We start from the raw sequence: 12,533 nt of genomic DNA, 5'->3' as shown, positions 1-12,533 counted from the left end.
TGATGGCATACTCATCTCACTGTGAATCTGCTCCCCTGGCTGCAATCTCTGTTTCTGCTGTCATACAGTAGCTTATTCAGAGCAAGAACTAATATAACACAGTTGGAACCAAAGACAAGCTGTGGTTTTGTGAAATTCAAGATCATTTTGCATTATTTTGTATAGTTCTTATCTTACCTGGTGTAAAACAAGAATGATATAGCTATTTTCTCATTGAAAGACAATCCAAAAATTGTTTCCCTCCACGGGAGCATCTGAGTCCACATATGAACCCAAGCACTCACGTGTGAACAAAGGCATTTTTACCATATTTTTTATTTATTATTTAGCCATCCAAGTGGGAAGCAGAAACATCGCTGCAAGATTTGGCCAAATTTGTAGCCAGTGCAGACACTGGTGACATACAGCAAATGGATGTAAATAATAAGGTTTTGCAAATTTTTCGGGCTAGATTTTTTTTTTTTTTTACCATTTTTCTCATCACAATCTCATGCACTTAGAGACAGTATATGGAACTTTCTGATGTCAGTAGGGGAATTATGCCCTGCAGACTTTGGCTTCAGAACTAAACAGCTGTTTTGCATTTTCAGTAAACCCAATGACAAAATATGTTTCATGGAATCAACAGTAAAATCAGATTTTGCATACATTAAGGCTTTGGACTAGTCCTCCATTTCAGAGAGCATGGGAAAAATCTCAAAAGAAGGGTGTCAGCAATGCTTAGTGTGTGGAGGCATCCATTCTTTGCTGATAATACAGTTTAGTTTGTGTAGGGTAAAACTAGGCAGTCTTCTGGTCCATTGACATTGAGGGCACAAGCAGATGTTTTCCTTCCACTATCAAACAGTGAGAACTTTGTCCTAAGAACAGATTTGTGGGTAATTAGGGACCTCATGTTCATTGGAAAAAAAAAAAAAAATTCTACCTACAACTCAGCTGCAGTAACAATTGTTTAGAAAAAATATCTCAAAAACTTCTGCACCAGTGGGCATTTCTTTGGTGAGAATATTCTGAACAGTAAACTGGTGCTTTCATCTGTTTTGTGCTTGAAAAAAATAGCAAAAGAATTTGAGGACTCCCTCTAGAATGACTTAAGATTCTAGATGATGGGAAATTATTCTAGAGAGGTGTTAACCAATCTCCTTTTTCAATTGACTCCATCAAACTCAAAAGTTTGTGCCTGCGTTCCAAGTACTACTAGAACTTCAGCAGCTCAACAAAAAATAGTAAAGGTAATCAATGACTGCATTTTGCGTGCAGGAGAGCTGAGAAGGTAAATGTTAGTTGGTGGAATAAATTCTTGCTAATAATCCTTAGATCCATATGAAATATCTGAACAGTTTGAGATATGTTTTAGTATGAGCAAGCTGAGTGTCTTTCATGTACTTGTGGAACACCTTTCTTTAAGATGTGTTATAACCAAATACATATTTCTATGTTCTAAAATCTACATTACAGAATTTCCCAGCTGTGCAGTTCTTTCTATGAGCTGCTAATTATATCTGGGATGCAGAGGCACCTGCCTTAAAGCTTGTCTGCTTAAGGGAATATAAAAGAAAAAAAATCTGCTATGTGTCTGCTGTATATCACCATAGTTATAGCTATGTAAATCCTAACGTGCACATTCTTTTCTTGCTTTATATTGTTTTTAAAACAGCAAACATTAATATAGAAGAATTCTTATTCTGCCTGCTAAATGTGTCTTGGTTACACATATTTTCAGTATAGTAGTAATACCACAGTAGATTTCTGTTAGTAACTTCTATGTGTAGACAAACCTTTGCACCTCACAACATGAAACTGGAGCTTTTGAAAATGTGAACTTGAAGTATGTGTGAACTCTAATCCACAAAGCCTAGAATTAAGTTATTCTGCCAAAGAATATGTTGTTTTGCTAATATAAAAGTAAAAAAAAAAAAACAACTGTCCAGCATTTCTGTGTTTTATTTATCCCAGGAGGAGTTGCCTACAATTGCCTCCTTCTCAAAGTTTTCTATAGCATTTAAATGAGCAGTAGTGTGTTCTTCCTGTGCAGAGTCAGGCAGATGGGAACCTGGAATCCAGAAGTGATCTCTGGCTTGCAGAGACTATTAAGGAGCCAGAAATATTGGCAAGGCACTTAAGTATAGAGGAAGGCAGTGCTTCTGGTGATGTTCTGAGTAAATGGGGATGCTGACCACCAGTGTCCTCCATGATGTAGCCTTTTCCATAGCTTACTTACTAGGCAAAAAGTTTTCAGAATAGCTGCCTGAATCATGCCTGAAGTTCTGGGACTAGAACTAGCATGTTTGCAGAGCAAAATGAACAAAAGTAAACATAGTCTTAAAAATGCTCAGTGGTGTTTGTGTTGATGAGTTTTAAGTATCAGCTGTAACACTGCAGCAGGTGTAACAAAACAGAAATGCATGATATTATGGTACATCATTCTGCAATATGACTGAATGAGCATTGTATCAGATTTTAGGACATTCTCTAATAGGGATGTATACATCAGTACTGTGGAAATCAATCCCACTGTGGCAGTTAAATATAGAGGGCACTGCATAAGAGATTTGGATGGCACATCTTTCTTCTGCAACTGCAGGTTTTACAGCCTGTCTGAAACAGTTCTGGATGCATCAAGTGCAAACAAATTACACTGGGGAAACATGGAGTATGTAAGTGTCTGCCTTTCAGTTGGTGAAATTAAGGTGGATAGGGTTAATTCTTGGAAGGCAGACGAGAGCAGGTTGTTTACTTGCTAGATTATTGGAATGAGTGTTAGGGACCATCACATTTGACCAAGTAGGTATGTCCCGTATTTGAAAAGTTGAGAGTGTAACACACTGTTCAGCAATATATGTATATATATGCTGTTTTCCTTAGACACAGATGTTGTGTGTTTTATCCAAAAATTAATAAGTTAGATGAATAAGAATTTCCTACAGGATAAGATCAGGACATTAAGTTGAATATGTCTTGATTTTGTGTTGAAGCCTAGTGATGCTGCATCTTGGGATCCTCAGTATGAGAGATGTGGACATAATCAACAGGTCCAGCAAAGGGTCCTCTTAAGATATGGTGGATAAGAACTTGGAGCATCTCATACATACAGATTCTGCAAAACTGGAGAAGGAGGCTCAGGGGACGGAGTGAATACATGAAGGGACAGAGTGAAGGTGAAAGCAGACTGTTCAGTGGTACTTTCTGAGCAGTCTATTCATTGTGCACAAACTGAAATACAAGAAACTCCATTTAAAAGTTTTTTTTTTTTATAATTATTTTTAATGTGAGGGTGGTCAAATCCTAGAAATTGTGGAGCATTCATTCTTGGAGATGCTTAAAACGCAACTGGGCGTGACAATCAGCTCTGGCTGACCCTGATGGGGGCAAGGGGCTGCACTCAGCAGCTTCCAGAGATGGGAAAATGTCATTGATGCATCAGGTATGCATCAGGTACGAAAGTGTGGCCGGCATGGATTTTTGGAGCAGCGTGCCATTACCATGAAACATACCTAATATGTGCTAATATGTGTCTTGTAGTGTGGTATGGGGGAAGTTGAGTAGGTGTGCTACAGAAACTGATAAACATGGTGTTGGTTAACACACTGAATGTGTCATACTAATTTGTTGCCAGTAGTTATTATTTTAGACAAATGATAGCAATATGGGATGATGCAGCCCAGGTGGCATAGTGGTTATGTCAAACATAATGATGTATGGCAAGTAGCTTGTGGGATATGTCACACGCTTATCTGCCATACGAAGGACAAAGGTTTTGGCTCTAGGTGCCACGTGAAGCAGCAGCCGCGAAAAGCACGATAGTTATCATACGTTTTGTCATACCACCTGACGTTCGCTGCTTAACCTGCAGCGTGCTGCCCGTACCCCGCAGTGCTAGGGTACAACTGGCACGTCCGCCCTGGGAGCAAGCAGCTGGAGCCGTGGAACGCAGTAGCCTGGCTAGAAGTACCTCACATAGCTGCGGGAGAGGCTGGGCAGAGCCGCGCCACTACTGCCGGAGCCATTTTTGTCTTGGCCCTGGTCTGGGCTGCAACGCTGCGAGCGCGCTTAGACCGCATTTCTGGCCCGGGGTAGACGTAAGCGTATCGAAGGGGAAGCTGCTTGCCGGAGGTGGTCGTCGCCGGGCCGCGGAAGCCGGGGGGCGGTGCGAATCGCCACAGGCGTGCCCGTCGGCGGGGCGGGGCGATGGCCCCGCCGTGCGGGTGCGGCAACCGCAGTGGCGGCCGTTGCGCCTGTGGGGTGCGCGCGTGGCGATCGGCGGGAGCGCGCGGCCTGCGTTCCTGCTTCGCCCGCCTCCTCGCGGCGCCCCGCCTTACCCTTCTCTGCGCTCGTCCTGGCCGTATGCGGCCGTTAGCGCCGCCGCCGCTTCAATTTATCCGTCAGTCGGGCGGCGGGAGAGAGCGCGGGAGGCGCTGGCGCCCGCTCTTTGGCTGAAGCGGCGACCGCGGGGGCGGAGGTGCGGGGGATAGCAGGTCCGGGCCGTCCTCTCTCCCCAGCCGCGGGGAGGAGGGAGGCCGAGGAGGGAGAAGGCGGAGGCTGAGCCCACTCCCCTTTAGGACCGCTCCTCTGAGTGACTGCTGTCCGCGAGGAGGGGGAGGAAGGGGCGAGTCTCTCTGCAGCCCTCATCGAGCCGCCGCCTGCCCAGGCCTCTGTTCGGCCCTGCGGGCGGCGCTGAAGCGGGCGTCGGCGGGGCGCGCGGGCCGCGTGAGCCCGGGCTCTGCAGCACACGGGGTGGGTGAGATGTCGGGCTGAGCGGATGTGAGCCCGGGGGTGGGGTCCTCTGTGTCTGGGGGGGTTGGGATCGTTCCGCCCGCCGCCTCGCGCAGCGCAGTGCCTGTGGTGATTGTGCATCCTGGGGCGCCGAAGCAGGCAGCGCTTCGATCTGCCCGCGCCTTCCAACCGCGCCCGTTGCGGGCAGGCCAGCCGAGGCACCGGCTCGGTGGCTTCACGGCAGGGTCTTTCTGTGCGAGGTGGGTGGTTGCACCTCGTGCTTCCCCAGCTGTAAGGCGGCGCGGGTCCCATACACCGCGCTTTCTGTGGTCGGATCGTGCTCCGCATGTACGTGTTGGGGTAGGTCTGCTCGCGTCTTGCCTTCCTCTCCATGCTTGCACGCCCTTCTCTTGCACGCCTTGTGCGTGCACACACGCGCTGGTGTGTATAAAGCAGCCACTGAGGTGGGGCAAAAATCGCTCCCGTGTGCCCGAATGCGAAAACCTGCGTCTGTTGGGGACAGCTTTTCACGTGATTTAGGTGGGAGTGTGTGTCTGTCGTTGCGACTTAAAATGAAATCTTTACAACTAGGTTTCTTCTCTTTTTTTTAATGTTTTCTTTTTCTTTTCCTCTTACGTTTAAAGAACTAATTTTATGTTGGTGGTTTGACGGCTTAGGATCTACCAGGATATCCATCTTAAAAGAGTGCAACTGTTATGCTTTATTTCAGGAATTTAAACAGCTTATCAAACAGGATTATTCTTCTGCTCTGTAATGTACTTTTCTGCAGTCTTCATATTTGAATTCTAAATGATCTTCTGGGGGGTGGTGTTTAAAGATTCCCACAAATAAGTATGAATGTGTTTCTTAGATTTTAAAACAATTCTTCATGTTTTATGTGTAGATCCAGATTTAAGTACACGTTCCTCAGTAAGTTAACAAACTGCTTAAGTTTATTAATTTTTTTTCCTTCCCCATTAAAATGGGTGTGTGTGATATTGTATTTGTGGAAATTGTTTGAAGTTGCACATTTTGCCTAAGTGGTTAATCAGATCTTTTTCTTTTGGTTCTGCTTGTTGCCTTGCATAATGCCTTCTCTTCCTTTGAAATTTGTTTACTGTATGTCTTTGTATGTTTATGTCTAATAGGGATCTTTCTCTTTCTTTCCTAGGTGTCTGTGTCTTCAGACTAATTTAAGATATAGTCCTGAGAAAGTTTAGACGCAAGGAATTACATACAGAACTACTACTTTCCACCAGTATTCTTTTTCCTCTTTCCTATCCCTCTTCTTCCATAGGGGAGTACAGCTTGGGAATTTAGGTCCATTCATCCCACAGAAATCTACCTTATTCCTTAAGAGATAGGCTAGACGTTGCCTGTTATAGTACCAGGAGAACGTTATTCGTTGCTTACTGAGGGAGCTTTATTTGTATATTTGGAGTGCAGTGTAGAGAGGCATCCAGGAGGCTTCCTTGCCCTCCCTTTTTGAGTAATAGTGGATTCAGGAAAAGGGGTGCTTACGGAGACACGTGACCTTGTTAAAGGACCCAAGACTGAAGCAGCACTTGGCACACTGAAGGAAGCACCCGCTTATCTTTTGGCATCTTTTTTTCTCTGCTGCTCGTTCCTCACCCAATTTCGGGTAAGTCTTTTCAGTCCATTCATTGATGCAGTGCATGTCTCCCTTCCCCCACCACAGGCTCTAGGAGAAGCATGCACAGACTGAGAGTAGGGTGGGGGAAGGGAGGAGGGCGAACAGGCGTGCATACACAGATCAGGAGGAGCAGAGTGTGCAGTACCACACTGTGGAGGAACCTGGACAGAGATGGAAGAACCTCTCTTTCAGAAAAACAGCTGATGTGGGAGGAAATGTTTTATTTGCATGGATGTGTGCACACAGTGGAGGGGGGTGAAAAATCTGTGAGCCTGTTATAGACAAAAAAAACAAACAACTAAGGTTGAAGTGGAGAGAGAGCTGTTCTTGACCACTGTTGACCAGCTGATGTTGCCCTGTGTAGTGTAGAGGGAAGAGGGCAGATTATTCCTTGGAGATTAGGACACTGGGGTGTGTGAATGAAGAATGTTACCACCTACTTGCATGCTTGAACGTATGTGGGGAAAGGCTGTTGGTGTGGATGCCCACATTTTACAGGCAGTTGTGCCTAGAAGGATTGCTATGCTAGCATCTTTAACATTACTCAGTGCAAAGGTAGGGAAGAGCAGGTGAGCGCCACCATAAGGACTGCATTTGCCAGTCACGGGGAGTGGGGGATTGTACTGAAAAAGAGTGAGAGTGATTAATACATTTCCGTATCCCATGACTCTTGCAGTCTACAAATCTGGCATGGGAAGGGAGGTGAATATTAGGCTGTGCTTTCAGGGAGGTATGTTTGGGATTTACCTGCTTGCAGTGACTTTAAATTCTAGGGCATGTTCAGAGGGTGGATGATAATGCATCAGGGCTTGGTGAGTTGTACTGCAGCTGCTCAATATTTTATGTAAAATGCATTTAAAAAAATATGCTAACTTTTCAGATTTTTCACTTTTAAAAATCGGTTCTCTCCAAAGATGCTCAAACAATTATGTAGCATTTTTATGAAAACTAGTCTCTGGTAGGCAAAACAAGAATTTTTCTTGAGGTTGTCCTTAAGCATCACCATGGAGGAGCAGTGTCAGGAATGAATTGATTTACATTGGGTTTATTTTTACAAAGCAATTTTAGAAGTGGTTTAAGATGTTAGTCTTCTCTCTATATTCAACCATAAATATTTCTTCCTAAAGTGTTTAGATATTTTAGATAATTGTTATTCTGGTGTCTCTGTGGGGAACAGAATTAATTGTTCTTTATGCTTGAAAGAGATGTGAACCTGCTATCCCTATATGCTCTATTCTCCTCACTACAGTGAGATAGATGTTTATGACACATGTGCAGCATATGACCCATCATACAGTCCTTAGTTAACTAATTAACTGATCTATAAAGCTCACTCCGAAAGTAATGCCTCCTATTTATTTCCTCGGAAACTCCAACAGATACAAAGAGCACAATAACATTATTTGATAGAGAAAATTCTTAGCTACAGAACACTTCTTCTACACCACAATTAGCTGCATTTTCAGCAGCAATGAACAGGAGACTGCATGTAGCACTCGTAAAAATCTGCACCAGTGGAGGTTACCTGCTGTCACGACTGCTGAAGCACATTGCCCCGTGCTCACTGTGCTGGCATCTACTCTTTGGTCTCCAGAAACATTCAGCAAGCAAGGTGTGTGTGTGTGTAATTTTTTCCACAAGGAAGAATTCAGTGACATACCTTTGCTTCATACATGTTTCCATGTCAGATGTCATTTTGACAGACTGTCCCTCAGTTGCCATCTGTTGCACAGCAACAAAATATAATGGAATATTGAGGGAAAATTCAGCCTCTACTGCCATACCACCGCCGTCTGCCTCTGATATTGTGGGCCAACCTAATAAAATAAGAGGCATTACTTTCAAAATAGTCATAAGTGTATCTAACTTCTTCATTGTAATTGTACCTTGAGGTACCACCATTAATGTAACTTAGGAGTATCAATTGAATGTTCTAATGCCTTCATCATCTTCAGGTGTAGCCTTCTAAACAGCATTCTAGAAACTGCTGTAATGGTAGAGAAAATTGGTTTATTGAAAGTATGTGCAGTTTCAATTCTTAGCTTATTCATGATAAAAAGTAAAGCAAAATTCCCTTTTCCAACTCAAGTAATACCATTCTGTGGGGGGAAAAAAAAAAACAACAACAAAAAAGCAATGAGGTGTGTGCATTAACGATAAATGTGAGACTGCACTGTTGTTCATGGTGAGATGAGTGCTTGGAGTTAATTTTTTCTTTTTTCTCTATTTCCCATGGCAGTCATGACTTTTTGCTCTTCTCAACTTCCTTAAGATTTTTATTATGATCTAAAATATAGGGATTAGGTGTGCCTAATGGTATGCTAAATCTAAGATTAGGTTTTACCTTTCTAACTGCTGAAACCCATGATCTGTTAGCTGAACAGTGCTATGCTGTAGCTGAAGCCTAGAGTTTCAGACAAGGACTAAAAAAGAGGTGATTCTGGGAGGTGGTGGTGATAATAATTGTTCCAATAACTTATTTCCCAGATCACTGTGTGCAATGGGAGAGAGCTACATCAGATAACAAGTTAAGTAGTTGAGATAGGTAGTACTGAATAGCATTGATTTCTAATGATACAAAACATTTGTAATTCCCATAGGGAAGGAACAGACGAAGTTTATTAATATAGAAGTGTATTGAGTATTTGTGTTTTGAATAGAAAGGACATAGAACAATCTTTTTGTTTAACTAGATACCTTGAACATCACGCATTTATCAATAATGCATAAATGAATTAGTGTATCCTGACAATTGATTCCTTGTTTTACCTTTGGGGAAAAATGTCATGATCAAAAAGAAACTAGTACATTTTTTTTTCTCTTCAGCTTTTTGGTGTTGAAGGTAGCACAAGGACTAAATGGAACAGAGAGACCAAATCTCTAATTCCTGGAGACAGGTCTTAAGTATGTCTGTGTGAAGAAGAGACTCCTTCAAGGGAAAAAGAGTGGTTTTCAGTTTTCCAGCTCTGTTTGGACTGCTGATATGATTGGGTGAATTCCTTACTATGTCAGTATGATATATTCTGCTATGATGCAAAGTAGAAAAGAAACATGGTGACTGCTTTTGTCACAACAGCTGCAAAAGGTATATTACAGATTCAAGGAATGCAGGAGGAAATACGTTTGCATGTGATGGGTAAAAGAAGAAACTGCTGTGTGAATGCCAGAATGAACTTTGCTTAAGCAATGCAGCAATACTGCAGCTCAAAGTGGAGGTTCCATCAATTCTCTTCATAAATTGCTAAGAATCTGTTCCACTCAGCATCTCTCTGAAGCAGATGCAGCAGTGACTGCTTGGCTAGTCTTAGACGCAGTTTGCTTTCTATTGTAGAACTTAGATGCCGCTGTTTTATTTATAATCTGTTTTATGCAGTTAAGTCTATTTTTTTCTTGTTGCTTTTCATTTTCTAAATTTGTTAGTTACTGGAAGATAAAAGCATTTGAACTGTTCATCTTGTAGAAGACATTTAAACATCTGCTCTTCCCTTTACATGTACTCTGCTTACTTTGCAATTGATGTTCGCATGGATTAGAAAATATTTCATGCACACCCAACGTTGTATCAGGCTGTGGCTTTTAGATTGAGGTAGGTGAAGTTAGTTTTCATGGAAAAAATAGTGGAGACCACATCCAGATCAAGAGCATAATGCTGTTGTGCATCTGACTATAAGGCCAGCTTTCTTCTTACAGACCATTTTCTTAAAAAATGTGGGAGGGATTTTTAGGAGGTTTAACCCAGTAGTGTAAACTGAAGATTTTGTGTTCCATGAGACTGCTACGAATTCAAAGTAGAGATTATAAGGACAGGCTGAAATTGGTAGATAGAGACCATTTATAGGAACACAGAGGTGAGGTAAGATGAGGATATTTATCCTAGATCCACAGATGAGGATATTTATCCTAGTGGAAAAAAATTGGTGTTGGTTAAGAGGATTCTAAAGTTAGGATTACTTGTTTCTGCTTTGACTAGTCTTATAGCTCGCTTTAAAGTGAATTTCTTAGTCTTTATCTGCAGGCTTAAGGTTGCTTCCTACCTGCCTTATGATGAAATAGGAGACTTAATATGTACATTTATTAAACTTCATAAGATTCACAAGAAGCAAGATGAAGTGTTAGGAGAGTGGTAAATACAAATCAAGGCATTTTGGATTGGCTTGCTTGTTTTAACAGGATAGTTAAGATACCTGGATAAGTCTTCCTGATGCTGTAGCTCCTCAAAAAAATACTTGTAGGAAAGACAGGCATATGCTGCTTTTTTGTTTCATTCCCACCTTTCCTTACCCTCCCGCCCTCACTCCTGCTATTCCTTGAGCTCTCTCCCTCGTGGCTTCTTTCTCCCTTGCTTCCTCATTCCCTTGGTTCTGTCTTCCTTTTCCCCATTTGCCCTTGCTTCCTCTGTGTTGTTACTTCCCTCCCTTGTAGTTTCTCTCTTTCTCTCTCCCTCCCTTGCCCCCTCCTTTCCTCACCCACTTTTCCTTGCCCTCTCTCTCTCTCTCCCTCCCTCCCCCCCTTGTGTTTTGTCTCTCTTCCTCGCTCCCTCTTGTTTCTTGTCTCACTCTCCCTTGCTCCCTCCATTCCTCTCCCTCCTTCTCCCTTGCTCCTGCTGTTCCTTTCTCTCGCTCCCTCGTGTTTTTTCTCTTCCTCCTGCCCTCATTTTTTTTTTTGCCATTGAGCTTTTCCTCCCTCTCCTTGTTCCCCTCCCTCCCACTATCCCCTTTTTTTCTCCATCCCTCTCTCCATGTTCTCCTTCCTCCCTCCAGCTCTCCTTTTTTTTCCTCCCTTGCTTTCACCCGCCCACCCCTTTTTGCTCGCCCACCTGCCTTCTCCTTTTTACCTCTCCCTCCCGCTCTCCCTGTTTTCCACTCTCATCCACCCTCCCTCCAACCTTCCATGTTTTTTGCTCTTGTCCAGCCTTCCTCCCTTTTTCCTCCCCAGTCTCCCTCCCGCACCCCCAATTTCTTTCCTCTCTACCTCCTTCTCTTTTTTCCTCTTTTCCTCTCCTTCCCACTCTCATTTTTCCTTTCTCTCTCTCCCCCTACCACCTCTTTTTTTCTCTTTCCCTCCTGTCTGCCCTCTGTTTCCCATTCTTGCCTGCTGTCACCATATTCCTTTCTCACCCACCCTACACATTCCTTGATTTCTAGTCTCACCTCCCCTTTCTCCTCCCCAGCTTCCTTCCCTTATTCATTTATTTCCCTCCTTCCTTCCCTCCATTTTCCTCTCTCCCTCCCTCTCTCTTCTTCCATCCCTCTCAGTTTTCCTCTCCCTTTGTTTTCCCCTCCCTGATTTCTCCTCTCCCACCCTTGCTGTCTTCCTGATTTTTCCCCTCTCCCTCCCTTGCTCCCTCCCTCCTTTACCCCTCTGCCTTCCTCTCCCTTTTCCCCTCCCCCTTTCCTCTCCCTTCTCCCTTTCCTCACCTTCCTTTGTTTTCCTCTGTCCCCCCTCCCTCTCTCCATCCTTTCCTTCCCCCCCATTTTTCTTTATCTCCCGCAGTCTCATCCATCCTTCCTTTTCTGCCCTCCTTTCCCTCTCTTTTTCCCCCATGCCCTTCCTTCACACTTTCTGCTCTTACCTCCTCACCCTCTCCCCCCTAGTTTTCCCTGTCCTTCCATCACCCTCCCCCTCTCCCATTTTGCCTCTTTCTCCCACTCTCCATTTCCCCCACCCACCTCCGCGCTTTTGACCCTCTCTCATTTTTTTTTCTAACCCTTCTGCGTTGTTTTTTTTTTTTTTTTTTTTTTTTTTTTTTAAAAAGAAGAGAAGTGATGGCGCTGTCTGTGTAGATTTTAGGACATACAGATGTGGCCACGTATAAGAGAAACTTAAGAAAAATGAGAGGAGGTCTGTGTTGGCAAAGAAATCAAGGCTTAATAGCAAGTGAAAATGGGGAGAACATTGTGGGTGAGAAAACACTTAGCAATTTTAGTATCAGTACCAAGAGGAAAAAGAGAAAGGGGAAAAAACATACCGACCAATAGACTTGATGATCTGTTATGGCTTCTGTTTTTTTTTTTTTTTTTTTAATAATCAGAAAGTCTATCTAGTGTGTTTTTTATGTTCTCTCTGTTCTGTAGATTTTTTTCATGATGAGTTGTGCTATCCTGCTAGATACTGCTGCTTTTCAAAACAGAGATGGTAGGTTGTGCTGTTTTGTCTTGCCAGTTGT

Source organism: Tetrao urogallus (genome assembly GCF_951394365.1).
Source record: "Tetrao urogallus genome assembly, chromosome: 1".
NCBI lineage: Eukaryota > Metazoa > Chordata > Aves > Galliformes > Phasianidae > Tetrao > Tetrao urogallus.
This window is presented reverse-complemented; position numbering follows the sequence as displayed.